Source organism: Elaeis guineensis, chromosome 8 (assembly GCF_000442705.2).
Source record: "Elaeis guineensis isolate ETL-2024a chromosome 8, EG11, whole genome shotgun sequence".
NCBI lineage: Eukaryota > Viridiplantae > Streptophyta > Magnoliopsida > Arecales > Arecaceae > Elaeis > Elaeis guineensis.
In genome coordinates this window covers 128,007,540-128,024,220 of record NC_026000.2, presented here as the reverse complement: position 1 = coordinate 128,024,220, position 16,681 = coordinate 128,007,540, and the positions used below count along the sequence as shown (strand labels likewise).

Sequence of the window (16,681 nt, the reverse complement as noted above, 5' to 3'; positions counted from 1 at the left end):
CTTCCTCTGCTGGCTTGACTTCCTTGTCATTTAACAATCATTAATAAAATTATTCAGGCTTCCAATGGCAAGGACTTCCCAAGCTCCAAAAGCCTACAAAAGGGAACATAGAAGGTGAGCCCCATCCCCACCCCTTTCGTATCCAAGTCTTATCTACAGGACCCCTCCATCGTTTAATCCACCACAACCATTTGATCAATAGAAATCCATTACTCTGAGGCCTTGGATCAACCTTCTAGTTGAAATAGTGGACACTTCCATCAGCAAACAAATCACGCCACGTAGCACTAGCAAATCCTTCTCTCCTCTTGCATTGGTAATTGGTAAAATAATTTAAATAAATCCTCCAACATTTTGTGATTAATACTTACATCCAAAATATTTTATTTTTTTTAATTAGATCTTAAAAGTTATAAATTAGCTACGACATGGCTTAGATGCCTATTTGAGCTCTAATGCCATTAACTGCAAATGTAAAATGGCTAATATACCTTCAAATTTTTATTTCTATTAAAATATAACTCCTCATCTAATCTAATTGGTAAGAATATTGATAAAATTTTGTGTCTAAGCTTATCTCACATGATAATTATGTATTAATAGATGTTTATAGCGGTGGCAGGTTCTATCAAACTCTAAAATTTTGGATCTAATTGAAAAAAATAAAAATTATAGGGTATAAATATAAACCATCAAAAGTCGAAGGGTGTTGCTGTAATTTCTCCTATTTACGAGCAGCCTTTCCCCCACCGATCGGATCTCCCACTCTACAACAACTGAACTCTTGGGGAAGAGAAGCGAAACAGGAATGTAAAGATCTCCGATGGCGGTGCCGCGACGAAACGACTGAGGGGCTCGGGAAGCGGGAAACGGAGATGGGGCAGAAGGGAATACCGGACTGGCTTAATAGCTCTCTCTGGTCCTCGAATCCCACCTCGTATGCCGGCGATCGTTTCCGCGGGTCCTCCCCCAAAGCCCCGACCGAAACCCTAAAGCCCGAGTCCCCAACTCGAGCTCCGGTCCCCGAGCCACCGCCTGCTCGCCGATCTCCTCCGCGGTCGCCGCGTCCGCAGCCGGCAGAGGTCCCGAGGCCGGAGGTGGCTCCCCCGGCCCTTGATCCGAGCCCCTCCTCGCGGTTCTCGCCGGAAGAGATCTCCCGCCAGTCCCAGCTCCTGGCTGAGGTCAGGATCTTGGCTAATTTGATCTATTTTTTGTCCGATTGTTCTTATTGCTTGCTTAAAATTTGGATTTGGTCTGTTAATATGTCAACTATGATCAGCTATCGAAGAAGGTTATAAATATTGAAGAAGTGCGGAGATTGGCTTGGCAAGGTATTCCGGATGGGGCTGGGATTCGTTCCATGGTTTGGAAGGTATTTATTTGATTTCTATTTTATGCACCATTGTAGTTTTCAATGCCTGTAAACATGTATCTTAACAGCTCACTTTGTTAATTTGTTGCTACATTTCACTGGAAACATAATTTTCGTTGGACTTGTTATTGTTATTTTCCTAGTTAATTTGTTATCAAAATTGTAATTATTGTTACATGTCTTGTTTTATTTTATAAGCTACAATTCTAAACTATTATATTTTTCGTTAAAATTTTGTTTATGGGATCAAGTATAAGCTAATAAATTTTGGTTCTTTAGTTTGTTGAGTGATGTTGGTGTCTTGGTGGTGTGGCAGCTTCTCTTGGGTTATTTGCCGGATGATCGTGGATTATGGGCACAAGAGTTGGAGAAGAAGCGGTCTCAGTATGAGGCTTTTAAAGATGAGTTTTTGGTGAATCCTGTGAGTTTGTCAAAGACTTCAGTTTTTATGATAAAAGCTAAGAATATTTTGCTTTGAAAAAAAAAATTATGAATCTTACCATAGGAACTATTTGATTTACAAATGTTAGGCATTTAAAACTGAAAGAATTAAAGAACCACGGTCACTTGAGTTTACAATTTTCAACTTGTATATCATTGTTGGGCCATTCTGAGGTTCCTGAAAGTTTCTGTTGCTAGTCAGTCAGAAGTGGCAAGGAGGTTGGAAGAATCTGCTGGTCACCAATATGAAGAGTTGGAAGGTGGAAATAGTGGCTTGCTTTCAAGATCAGAGATAACTCATGGAGAGCACCCGCTGAGCCTTGGAAAAACTAGTCTGTGGAATCAATTTTTTCAGGTACTGCTTCGAAATTAAGTAGAACCCGGAGGTCATGTAATTTTTTTTTTTTCAATTTTTTTTTGGAGAAAATCACTGTATTACACCTTGGAAGATCTAACATAAGTTATAGTTGAGTGTTGTTTTCTTGTTGTCATCCATTTTGTGCCTATCATGGAGACACATAAATAAAGTTATGGAGTAGTCTGATTTAAAAGCAAGACTTCCCTATTTCATTACTGCACAAGATTTAGTCCACACTGAGACTAAGGTTATGACTGCTCTACAAATATCTTCTATATGACTTTTTTTTCTTTATTTTTTTTTTGAAAAGCTTTCTATTTACATCAACCTGTGTCTACGGACAGTGATAACCTGGGTATGTGGTCTTGATGCACATCTCTGCATTTTACTCCTATTTTCACATTAGCCTGTTAACCACATACCTGATTTATGAGTGTATCGCATTAGGATCTTCTAAAATTAAGCACTTCCAGCCGTTCTATTTTTAATCATAATCTATCCATCTCTGCCAAGTGTGGGACATATGTTATACTCAAATGTGCTAATTATATCCTTTGCAGGATACAGAGATTATAGAGCAGATTGATCGAGATGTAAAGCGCACCCATCCTGATATGCACTTTTTCTCTGGGGACTCATCCTTTGCAAACTCTAATCAGGTGATTTTGTTTCCTATATTGAACAATGATTTTAGTTCACTTCATTGATCTGATTATAGTGTTTTGCTCATTTTCAGGAAGCCTTAAGGCGCATACTTATCATCTTTGCAAAGTTAAATCCAGGAATAAGATATGTACAAGGGATGAATGAAGTTTTGGCACCTCTTTTTTATGTCTTTCGGAATGATCCAGATGAGAATAATGCTGTATGGGTTTTGGATATTTCTCCACTGATTAGCTTTTGTATTATATTTGTTTCACATTTTGAATTAGATCTCTTGTGCGCCATACATAAGTTCTGATAACTTTAAAAAAATATATATTATTACATATTTATGAAGCTTTTAGGGATTCGATGTATAGGATTTTTTCTTTGTCTAATTAGATGACAATCTGCTTATAATTTTATATTAAGATATATTCTTGGAAGAAAAGTTTTACAATTTCTAGTTAAGAATCTACAGGATCGAAGGATTTTTGCTTAGAGATTTTCAAAATCCACCCAAAAAAGTACCTAAATATTTTATTTTTGGTTTCTTTGACATTTTTCCTGTTTTGATGGAGGCATTTGTTGTTGTAGATGGTGGTAACCAGATAAGCTTTTGTGTCTCTTAAAATGTAAAGATCAGTCTGTGGAGTTAAGCCATAAATTATCGAACAGATTAAAGTTGTCTGAATAATCGGCATTTATGAAATTGCTAATTGTTACATTTTTTCCTTGTATAGTTTTTTCATATAAGATTTTATAATTCTTTGATCCAAGGTTTTATATCTCGATGGGAGAGGGGACGTCCTGGTTGTCCCGTCCCATTCCTATGAGAAAACAGGATCAGGACAGGGTTGGGACTCTGAAATCCATGCATGTAGGGAGAAAAGAAGAGAGAAGAAAGAAAGGAAGGAAAGATGAAGAAAAGAAAAAGTGAAAGAAAAGAAGAAGAAAAATGAAAGAAAGGAAGGAAAAAGAAAAAGAAAGAAAGGAAAGAAGAAAGAAAGGGAAGGGAAAGAAGAAAGAAAGAGAGTGAAAAAAGAAGGAAATAAAAAAAAGAAAGAAATAAAGGGATCAAAAAAGAAAGAAAAAGGAAATGAAAGAAAGGTAGAAGAAAAAGAAAAAAATGAGGGATAGAAAGAAAAACAGAAAGAAAGAAAGGAAGGAAAGAAGAAGAGGAGAGAGATGGGGGACATCTATAGAGATGCATGATCGAGACTGCTGCTGGGACGAGATAGGATAGTGGAGCATCCTGTCCATGGAGAAACCAAGACACCTCCGACCTATAGTATTTAAAACCTTGCTTTGATCAATGCTGAAAATATATCATTATCATTACTGACCCTAGACAATTTTTTGTTGAACTATATAAATTTGATGACAAAAGAATTACTTATTTATTTTTCCAAGCAGGATTTTATGGTTGTGGGCTGTAAAAAGAGCAGGATATGTTCTAGGGCCCCATTTGGTTTGCGAGTTAGTTTGGGATTTTCCCTGTTTGACTCCAATGAACTTTTTTGTTTTTTCTGGATTAAGAGGAAATAGTGGTTCCACTCTATTCTATTTAGGTGATCGGCTTGAATGGGGAATATGTTGCTCTCTCTGATTTCACCTTATTCTTTATGCCCATGCCCTTTGTTGAAATCTGAAAAAAAAAAAAAAAAAAAAAAAAAGAAAAGGATCACTTCTTTCTTCTGTGAACTGATTTTGGCCCCCAACACCCCTCTTGAGCACACTGCTCCTTTATTGTCCTCCACATGTGCATTGTCTCTTATTGTCCATTTGCTGCCCTCATTTGCCTGCCTCAATCTCACTCCTTTACCCAGCTTTTCTCCCTTTTCCGCCACCGCCACCAACCCCCCCACCCCAGCGCCACTTCATGTTACTCTTTTGGAAGAATAATTTTTAGGTTGTCTTCTTACATAAGACTGGTTGTTTTAGTCAATCATTATTTGGATAAACACTCTGAATTCCAAATAAAAATTATTCCTAATCTGGGATTACTATTATCGATGAGTAAGATCCTCAAGCGATGATTTTTTTTTTTGGAAAGTTTAGAGTCTAATATAATGGATATGTGTTGATTCTGTTCACTGAAATTTTACTCTGGAAACATCATATTTGTTTTATGCTTTATTCCTATCTTATGGCTCTAGAGCATTCTCTGGGTGTTCTTTTTCCTTTTTTGAATTCTTTACGATTTTGCCATTTTGACTTGTAGATCTGTGCTGAGGCGGATGCATTCTTTTGTTTCGTTGAGTTATTAAGTGAATTCAGGGACAATTTCTGCCAGAAACTTGACAATAGTGTTGTTGGAATTCGTGCTACAATTACTAAATTGTCACAGCTTCTAAAGAAACATGATGGAGAGCTTTGGCGTCATTTGGAGATCACAACAAAAGTAAGAAATAGAGAAATTACGGGAATTTTTTTTCATTAGTTATTTGAGTTCTATTGGTTCTATTGGAACAACCTTGTTGAAAATTTTCTTTCTTAATTATGTCATATTGCCCATTTTCCTGTATCAATGGTAAATAGCACAACAAGGTGCATGTGGGTTGTACATAAGCCTGATAAGGTAAATTACTTTCTAAACGTGAATGCTGCAAAAATTAATGTGATCATGTGGCTATCAACTCTTTATTTATTTTTCATACAAAATACATTTAAGCATCAGGTTGTTTGTAATTGTTGTTATCTGGATCTTCTTTAAGTTTTTCTTTTTTCCTGCCCATATTAGTTGATGAGGAAGTTCAGAACTTTTGATGGTTTTGTGATATTTGAAAGTAATACAAATGAGTAATTTATTCATATAAAGAAATATCTGTTATGAACTTCCCTATAATATTTCCTGAAGCTGTAATATGGTTAATCATTTATTTAGCAAGTAACAATTTTCACATGAGGCTATTCCAGTTTGGTCATCAAGGCCTTCATTTTGCCAAAAGTTGCCTCTGAAGCTGCCATACTGCTATGGAGCAACCAAGAGTTGCTGGTACAGTTCTTATTCTCTCTGTTTTCTATGTCCACATTATTGGTCAGCATATGTTGTTTCCTGATTCTTTTTGACTGAAAATCATCTGAGTTAGAGGAGCTTGTGAGGAGGGATAACAAATGCATATGGCCTTGGTTGCAGGATTTAACATTAGGATCTGGAAATAATCAAAACGAAATTATTGGGAGAATAATTAGTACTTAGGGTTCTGGAAAATCCATCAAAAACAGACTCTTTTAGGGGTGAAGGGAGGACATGAAATATTTATCCTTCTTTGCTTTAACCTATACATGCCTCACCTCTCCCTTCAATTATCTTTCTTTTGTCTTTTCCCATTACAAGGACATGCACAAAGAGCTGGGTCATAAAATTAAACAGAAGACTGTCTCTTCTCCTTAAAGTGGTCACACTATAAAAAGGGTAGAAGTCTTTTTGTTGGTTGGTTGCTTCTGAGAGGATCTTAAGCCTCAAGAAGCAATCATTGTTAAAGGCATGACCAACAAAAGGATCTTACCTCATTTTGGCACCAGCCTATGAAGGACACAAAGATTCAATTAGATGAGAGTTTATTCAACAAGTGGAGCAAGGCTAAATTCAGTATATGAAAATGGGAGCATGGATTTCAAATTTGCATATTGTGATGATCTTTCTAAAGGAGCCTTATTTCTAAAGGTATAAAAGTTCTTTACTTTTGTTTAGGATGACTAATTTGCAAAATTCTGTGATCATCAATGAGAATCTCTTAACATAAAGCTGATGATGGCTTTTTGCTTAATCTGTACATGTGCAGGGTAACGAACTGGTCTTGACGTCAAATATCGTTATGATTAAATTTTATGGCATAATACTTGCAGTACTGTAGTGTCACCTCCATCATATATAGCCTTCTTAGCATGAAAGGGAACGAATGTGTAATTACACCCAGCTGTCTGAAATGCAGTGTTCGTGTAAGACTACCATATTGTAAATCTTACCTTCATATTTATAATTCTGAATCACTAGGTGCAGTATGTGTCTAAAATAGCACTCTGATAGCATTTGTAATTAGGGTTGTGTATAACTTGAGCTGTAGATGGAGTGGGATCAGTTGAATAAGAGGTTTGTTTAAGCTTGTTTGTTTAGATAATGAGCTGCACTTATGAGCATCGTTCGTAAATGATCCGAACTTGAAGATTTGCTAGCTTACAGATATGACCGGAAGCCGGAAGCCTTAAAGTTCTGATTGAGAATCATCTTTTCTCTCATGATTCATGAGCCAAGATTAAAAATCTATGATCGTGGTCCACTTGAGGTTGGTCCAAGCTTGAATAGCTTGTTCATATGAGTGAGCCAAGTCCAAACAGTCTGAAGATCACCTCAACTCCCTAGCTGAAATATGGCTCCAGTTATGTTTATTGAAGGCATTAAGACCATGTTTGGTCATCAGTTAGATTAAAATTGAATTTTTTTAAAACTGTTTTATAAATTTTTATGACAACTTCTCATTGGGAATATTTAATCATGAATTTTAGCTGATAAAGTATTTCGTAAAAGGAGAAAATCGGGTTTTCTAAGGGGCCTGTTGTCTCTCTCTTTTTTCCTTAGAACTCAGATCTCTCCCCACTTCTGTTCCATTTTTTCCCTTGTTTGTTCAGTTGTAACAATCATCAATCCAAGGTGGTGCCAACAGAAAGCAGTCACCTCCTCTCTCTCTCTCTCTCTCTCTCTCTCTCTCTGAAAATGTCATACTTTTTATGTGAAAATTGCAGTTTTTCTAATGTACTTTGTGGGTTTTGTTTAAATTATTGCGAAGATGGTTCTCTTTAATGTGCTATTGTGCAAAGATCATATATACATGGTCTACTTAGGTGTGAATATATAATTGTAGATATGCTAATTTCAGGTCCTTTGGGTTGCAAAGGATGATTTTCGGGTATTCTGCTTGCATGTAGGTCTGCTGAAATTTAGATCCTTCGCTGGGGAATAAATAATGATTTTTGGGTTGTTCAGTGGTGTTTAGGAGATAGTTGCCTGGCTTGTCCTGCTACCATGTTTCCCTTGATGTAATTTCCATTTTGTTTACATATTGAGATTGTCTATACAGATTCGGATTCATGAAATTTCTCTTTTGAAAAAAAGGGGGGAAATGCTCCATCTCTTATCTTCTAATTTTTTTTCCTCTTCCTTTCACAACAATCTTGTGTTGATTTTAAATGATTATTAAAGCCATTTGGATTGATCTCTCATACATTTGTTGAACATAAGCACACTTTAGTGATTAGATCCACAAAAGTTACGATCAGAAATATTCGAGGAAACAACTTTTTATGATAACCATTTTATGGTAACCATTTTTAGAATTACCATTTTAGTGATTATAACTACAACCATTGCTATACACCCTAATTTTATGATGCATTGCCAAACAAAATCTCAAGTACATTTGGGTTTTGTTAAAATCTGTATTTATACAAATAGGTTTTGTTTTTGAGAAATAAAATTTAGGTTTTGTGAAAACAGCTTTTACCAGCAACAAACAACACCTAAGGTACATCCCAGAGATTTATGATATTTGATGGATTCAAAGAATAAAAGTGCAAGTTGAATGTTGAAAAGATCATTGTAAAACCACAATGATTAGTCTAAATTATAGAGAAGGTAGGTCCATGCAGCATGTCACTGGGGTTGTTAATGCTGAATTATTTTTTGTTTGGATGTATGCCAATACTTGGCACTATATGTGTATGATATTGTATGGTATGATATCTAGAACTGTCTGACATGAATGTGATTTGCAACAATTTCAAACTTGAGCAGATCACATGCATAATAAGGTTGTATTTAGAAATTTGGCCTAATCATTTGTCTTGTGATTTAGTCTGCTGCAATTGTAAGTATGCATATAGGACTTTGACAACTGGCACCTTCCCTCAGGAAATGCAGTACCCATTTCTCAAATTATGGAGTAGGCTATTATCGTAGTATAGACTTGCTGGCTCTGTACATATTAGAATGCAGGCTCAGCTGAGTGAGGCATTCCCTATCCAGTGTTCTGGTTTTTTTAACTGATGTCTTGCATAAAGATAGTTCTTCTTGTCTATCATTTCCTCTGTTTCTTGAGTGATAGTATGTTCTCATGCATGATGCCTTAAAATGTATCATTTTGTGCATCTATCCTGGAAACCGTCTTGCATTAAGAGTTGATGCTTTTGAATCTGCTGCTAATTTACCTTTCTCAACAATTCCATGTTAAGATTTTAGGGAAGTGCTGTAATATTGATTACTTCTTGAGCTGCTGCTATCCACTTTGAATTTGACTAGATCTCTACTATGGTTGTTCCATTAATAGTCATCTTGCAAGCTAAGGACATGTATATGGACCTTGCAGGTCAATCCACAATTTATGCATTTAGATGGATTACTCTACTATTGACACAAGAATTCAATTTTGCCGATGGCCTTCACATCTGGGACACACTATTAAGTGATGCTGAAGGCCCTCAGGTAATAAGTGTCCTGGCATCAAGGAGTTATTCTGTACAATTTGTGTACTTGACCATATTAAAGAACACACCCACACACTCTCTTTAACTCGGGCACCCCTCTCTCTCTCTGTGAGAGAGGGAAAAATTTATGAATTCACTTTTGAAGGATAACAGAAGAAAAATGTTTATTGATGCAGGAAACATTACTTCGAATATGCTGTGCCATGCTGATCCTGGTTAGAAGACGTCTCTTGGCAGGCGACTTCACTTCCAATCTCAAACTGTTGCAGAAGTATCCATCTACAAACATCAGTCATCTCCTCTATGTTGCTAACAAGTTGCGTGGGCCATCGGCTGGTTAACTTCCATATTGCTGTCCTTTAAACATTCATGTGATTGTAAATCTGTTGAACAATGTAAATGCTTGTTCAAGTTTGTAGCAGCAGCAAACAGTTACATGTTCTTTTCAGTGCATTTCAATGTAGGCTGTCCTCCTTTTCATCATTCCTTGTCACAATGTGATGCTGTCAAGTTGCTTTCACATATGAAAGATAGAATCTCTTATGTTGTCAACTCAGTTTTTATTATATTTGAAATCCCTGCAGTTTGTCTACATCTGCTTGCCTTGGTCCATCGGATCAGTTTCACCTTCGCCAAGGAGCACACAAGATGGTGGTATCTTGGGGAGGGCAACATCCTGTTGGGTGTTTGAAGCCTGTGCTGTGCTGTGCTGTGTGTGTGTGTGTGTGTGTCTGTCTTTCTTTCTTTCTGAAGCATATATATCTCTGGTTAAGCTTTTTTTGAAGCATACGTGCTACAAACTCTTGCACCCATCAGAAGATACGTCTATTAAATAGCTGTAATGCAAGTTAGATTCAATCGGGATGTAATTTTGTGTTGGCAATATACGGTTGGAGATCAAATGGAATCAGAAGTCATAAATTGTGGGATACTCATGAGTAAAAGATTCCAGTTCAATGGGAACTAAAAATTGAAATGCAAAATAAGCCATTTTTTGAAAACTAATTTGCAGTATTCTGGCCTGCCAGTTGCTTGTATGTCATTGCAATTACATATAATTATTATTTAGACACTGGAGACCCTACTTTTCTCTCCTGCTCTGTCCATCCCTTATCCTTGCTTAGCTCCAGTGAAATCCCTACCACCTCCAGCCACCGACTTCTTATGGAGACAGCAAACAAATGGCTAGCAACTTGTGAGAAAGAAAGTTGGCTAGGAGAAATGTATACTAGGTGTGGTCGTTTTCCTAAATACTTTTATGCTCCTCCATATTTTAATTTAATACAATAAACCTTGGATTAATTACTTTGTCCTTGTATTATTGCTGATAAGTTTAAATCAATTATTTATAGAAATCATTTTAAAGTCATTGTTTAATTTTTGCTGAATCATGCTTCCTGATCAAATGCTAGTACCTACTAGGACTCAGGATGAGAACAGGTATAATGCTGGGAGAGTCATCTGGTTAAAAGTCCCAGGTAATTATTGCTGGAAATTCCTCTGTCGTCCAGGTGATTCATATTTTTTCTACTCATGTGAACATGATAACAAGATTTTTTGGATTTAGCTATTGCTGACAATCTGATGAGCAAAACATTTGCCTGGGAAGATGAAGGGAATATGCTTTTCTATATGATGATATGAGAGGAATTTCTTTTGACGAACACAACATCTTCTACTAATTTAATTTTTTTACTAGTTTCACTTAGGTTCTACTTCTGAAGAGTGCAACAGAGGAAGAGGTGAAAGGGCAATACCAGCTAGCTATTACATTTAAACTTTAGCACTCTTTTTTTTTTTTTCTCCTTTTCTGCTTGGATCTTCTTTGAAACTGTTAAACAGTCACATATCGGCATGCCATGTTGCAGGATCAGAAGAAGAACTTTACTACTTCAGAAAGGGAAGCTAATATGTGGTCCAAACCTAGCACAGAAGGAAGCAACAGTATTAACAGGAATCGCTATCATGCACATGGAGTGCAAATGGCTTCAAGACTCCAACATGATGGTGAGTTTTTGTTGGTAGATGTAATTGCTGTCCTTTTCCAGAGTCACTCTCTCTTTATGGTGTATTGCTTGTAAAATGAAAATATGTCTACCATGTTTTTCGGCAAGAACAAGCTGCAAAGTGAAACTAGATTAATTTATTGAAAGAGAAAATTGGGAATAAATAATTGGCGAGACAATTGTTTTGTAACTTGAGGCATTTGTCAACATCCATATCTCAAATTGCTTCCTCAATACCATGAGAGGGAAAATGTTGTTCTTGAGTTTCTTGATCATTTCATTCGGATCAGAATTGGATTGTCAAATATTTCTCACTGATTTGTGTTAATCATTGCAATTGAAAGCTCAAGTCATTGTGACCAGCTAGTGTATTGCCTTGCAACTAGAAGGTTGGAGATTGAGTGGAGTTGGTTTAACTTATGGTAAATTAAACTGTACCTCAATCATTGGCTTATATCCAGCCATTTAAAAGGTCTAAATGGTAAGAGCTGATATTAGAATGAATGAGGTAACATTAGTCCACTTTGGATTTCAACATGATTAAAGCCTGATCCATATTTGCATTAGAATAAAAGAGATGAAGCAGTGAAGAAAATACAGCTAATGTATTGCCCTTGCAACCAGAAAGTTGGAGCTGGAAATGATGGAGATGTTTTAGTTGCATGGCAACTAAACCTCAATCTTTGGCTCATATTCAGCCATTGAGAAAAAATCTAAATGGTAAGAGCTAATTTTAGAATAAACAAGGGTCAGGTCAGTCAATTTTTGATTTCAACATGATTAAAGCCTAATCCATGTTTCCATCAAGTTAAAAGAAACAAAGATAAAAGTAAGGGGAAAAAATCAAGCTTGACCTGGTTCTATTCGAACTGGGTGTCAGATTAAGTAAGAAAAGTAGCCCAAAAAGAGATGCACAACTTTGAATGTAAAACCTTTTTGTACATGAACAGAAATCTGACCATGAATAATTCAACCATATAATCTTCATATAATTTTACCAGTGAATTACAACCAACAGCTTTCATGAATAGACTGGCAGCCTTGTTCCAAATCTTTACCTGAAATGCATGACACTGGATATAGAACATCATACCCAATACAGATTTGACATCTACCCTGAGAAATTGGTTTGGGCCAAAGAGTACAATACTATTTCAGTAAACTTTCTCTCACAAATTCTCTTGGATTAGCACCATAATATCTACATTATTAAGTCAAAAGCTAGCGTTATCCAGGTTTTCAACTACACAGCATAATGGTTGTTTTTCTGACTATATCCCAAAATTTGGCGGGAATTAATAAACCAAATAGGCATCGAAACTTTAGTCAATTGGATTGGAAGCTGCCTATTTCCTAACTACTTATTTTAGCGGGACTCACCTCCAAGTTGAGCCCATGAACCTGCTAGCCAAGTCCAGCTCGCTTGCTCCACCACTGACCTTAGTGCCTTAACAAATGACAGGGGGATCCAAGTACCAGTAGCCTTCACTATCGACTCAAGTGTTCGTTTGGTTGGGATATATTAATTATGAAATAATTTAATAATTTTTAATAATTATTTATTTAAAATAATAATTATAGAAAAAAATAATTATTACTATATTTAGTTGGTCAAAAAATTATTCTAAAAATAACATTAAAAATATTACGACATTCGGTTGGAGATAAATATATATAACAATATGAAATATATCCTTCAACATAAAATAATTTTTTAATTTAAAAATAATAGGATTTACTACAGTGCTCCAAAGCGTATTTTAATTTTTTTCACTTTTTATCTATTTCTGACCGATGGATTAGATATAAACCACTCAATTTCAGCTTGGTCGAGTATCCATATGCATGGCTGTGCGGTAAATATTTTAAATATTAGAATTATTCATATCATAATCAAATTATTTTTTTTCAAAAAAAAATTTGTTTTTCCATGGGCCATCGAGGGGGTGAACATGGAAGAGTTGTGGATGCCGGGGGTCGGGGGGCGGCGATGGCGGCATGGAGAAGTCGCGGACTGCAGAGGGCCAAGAGGAGGGGGCGACAGCAGTGGCAGAGAAGCCACGGGCCATAGGGGATGCTAGGGGCGGGGGTGTGAGGGTCGGGGGTTGGGGGGGCCGTGGGGCGGCGCAGAGCAGCTGTGGCCGTCGAGAGTGGGAGGAGAGGGGTTTGAAGGGGCACAGAGTGGCGGTGGACATTGGGAGGGGGGGTGCGGAACCGAGAACAGAGGAACCACTGGCCGCCGGGGGGGGGGGTGCGCAGAGGAGTGGAGGAGGCTTGGGGGGCCAGGTGTGGAGTGCAGGAGGCTCGAGGGGTCAGGTTGTGGCGTGAGGAGGCATGGGGGCAGGACAGGGGAGGGGAGTGCGTGAAGGAAAACGTCTTTTTCCTGTGTAGGATCTTTTAGATTTCATCAAATCTGGGGCGGAATAAATTTTAATTTTTATCCTAGCCTATTTCAGATCTAATGTCTATTAGATCTATTTTATTATCTGATATTTTATTTCAAAATTAAATCTAAAAGTATGAGAAACATAGACATACCTCAAGGGTAATCTAATTACCCTGTAGATGATCGCAGCACTGTCTGAGGTTTGATGTAGCCACGCAAGCGTCTGGCCTCTACCAGATCCACTCAGGTAGGATCTGAAATATCTTCTCCTCGATTTCTACGCTCCAAAAATCACATCTAAATCTGATTAGAAAGATCTCCAAAAGTCTTCCTGAAGTGGGCAGCAGCCTGTCGAAGAATCCTGCAGCCTTCTGTTCCAGGCGTCACCACGCCTTGCACCTATGCCAGATGAACGTCCAACTCTTGGACGTGAAGAGGGAGAAAGGAGAGCAGGAGGACATAGAAAGAGGGAGGGGGTGGCAGCCAATGGATTTTGCACAAAACAAGTTCTGCCCCAAACCCTAGGTCCAGTAGGTATTATAGACCCTGTATGCTGCGCAGTGCCACATCATTCGACCAATCAAAAATTTCAATAAATTTTAAAAAAATTTTGATTGATGGAGTGATGTCATATGATCACATCAGATAAGAATCTCCATGCTCTCTCTATGTTGGGCCCAACAATGGATAGGCTCAAATAAGGTGGCGCCAAAGAGTCCAAGTTATCAGGACTCTTTGGTTCTTATCCCATTTGGGCGCCCACTTAAATCCAATTGGGCTCATGCCATAATCTGATTATGGCACCCAATTTGATTAGGTTTAAGGCATATGGACACTCTATAAATCCTCCAATAAGTCCTCTTCAGTTAAACCATATGTCAACTTTTGACAGATGTCCTAAAATGAAATTGGTAGGTGCTAGAAATTAGCAGTGTTGTCTTAAATTCATCTCATAAATTAAGACAAGCCTTTTCTGAGCTGGACAAGCTTCATTAAACTGAGAGAAACCTTCCCAAGTTCTCTGGATGAGCCAGATTACATTTGGCTCAGTAGAGACAGAAAAGATTACATGAGGAGAAAGTTAGGCTCAATCGAGTGCTAGCACGATTTTTTTGAACCTAATTTGATCTTATCCAAATCAATTGGGCTAGCTCAATTGATGACATTCAGACCCTAACCCTTGTTTGTGTGCCCACTTAGGTTCAATTCTGTATGGTAATGAGACATGTCGTGATCTCATCATCGACATCATCGAAACTCCTTTTGATGGATCAGAACTCTTCTATACAGACAATAGAATGATCGATATCAAAATCATTCTAATTGCTCCCAAATCCACCAGTGACATCTAGCAGTATATCGGTGGCAACCCATCAGAACTGAAGACGAACCTCTCGGTGCAGCTACCTGTGTGATTGAGTTCTCTATCATGAGTCCCGACTGAATTAGGGTTAAGGTGAACTCGGTCAACCCAACATCAGTCATATGAATTAATCGATCGATCCGAGGCCAATGTGAACCCAATGAAAAACTCTTATCCATTATTTCACTCTGCCATGGCCATGGGCTTAAGGACTCGATCTTTCGATCACCATAGACTACTCCTCTCATCTACCGAGGTTGATAGATCCCATCTTGATGCGATCTGGTTCCTACAATGAATATACTACAGCCAACATACACCTCAGGATTCCAGATGGCTAGAAGACCGAGTTATAGTGTAGTCAAACTATAACACACTCAAGGTGAACCGACGATGCACTCAGATCAAATAACTAGACACACAACTGCAGCATCGAGCTAGTCATCAACGAGAAGGTAGACTTCCTTATGACTGCTCGAGGTGGTCACGCTCAGTACTCTTATTCTCAACGAATACCTGTACTCTCGCTCCGGTGTCTCCACACCGTAGACTCAAGACTCATCTACCCTAAGGAAGCGATCGTACACCAACCTTCTGGATCGATCACCATCCTCGTGATGATCCTATGGTCAAAAGCAGTTTATGAGTTAGTTATATAAATTCATGCCCTAAATTTTCAACTCTTGAAAATATAAATTAACACTCCCACTAACTCAAAATGTATCATGGATACAATGTATACAATGTGATAGAAGAATAATCCTTTTATTCATTTATAGTCAAAATTATAATTTTGCCCTTAGATATATACATGAATGTGTTAGCCGATCTGGCATCTAGGGCACACATCTAACAGTGCGGAGGGGCTGCGGATGGTGCTGGGGGCTGGAGAGGTGGGTGGTTGGGCGTGATGAAACCACGGGCAAAGGAAGAAGAAAGAAGAAAAAATAAAATAATAACAGTAATATTATTTTTTAAAAAATAATAAAATATAAAAAAAATGTATCATACCATCAGTGTCATTTATAATAAAATATTATAAGGGAGTACCATAGCAAAATCCTAGAATAGCATTGTCATATCTAATTAGTTCTTATATAATGATTATAATCATGTATCTCTTTGTATAAATGTCACTCAATCCCTATTTTTTTTTTGCAAAAGCTCTTTCTTGAATGAATTTGAAAAAATATCAAAACGAATTCAATGATTATATGTGCAGTTTTATTGAGGATATTTTTTATCAAGTATGGTTATTACCACTCAAAAATTTACTAAATACCAACCCTCGATGGTATTTATTTTATCTTCTCCCTCTGAAAAATAAATATGGAGCCCATTAATTTTTTTATTTTTTTTATTTTTCATACTAAAAATGATAATTTGATATGAGATTCATTTTCTATACTAGATTACCCCCAACAAAACATACCCTAAGAGTAATTTTTTGCCATCGCCTCTGATGGAGGAAAAGTGCACCACTTCACCGGATTGGGTTACGTAGTGCAATTAATAATGAGACAGTCATTTAATGTCGCTCAACTTTTTTCTTCAATTTTTTCTGACAAAATTACCCTTTTCCTCTAAAATATAAGAAGTCATAATAACTAATAGGATATCATATAAAGAT

General features: G+C 37.2%; 2 pseudogenes; both read left to right on the top strand.

Moving 5' to 3' along the window:
- Positions 1-747: 747 nt before the first annotated feature.
- LOC140859615 (uncharacterized) lies at positions 748-9,779 on the top strand (annotated as a pseudogene).
- A 235-nt stretch (positions 9,780-10,014) lies between these two features.
- Positions 10,015-12,007, top strand: LOC114914442 (uncharacterized; annotated as a pseudogene).
- The last annotated feature ends 4,674 nt before the right edge of the window (positions 12,008-16,681 follow it).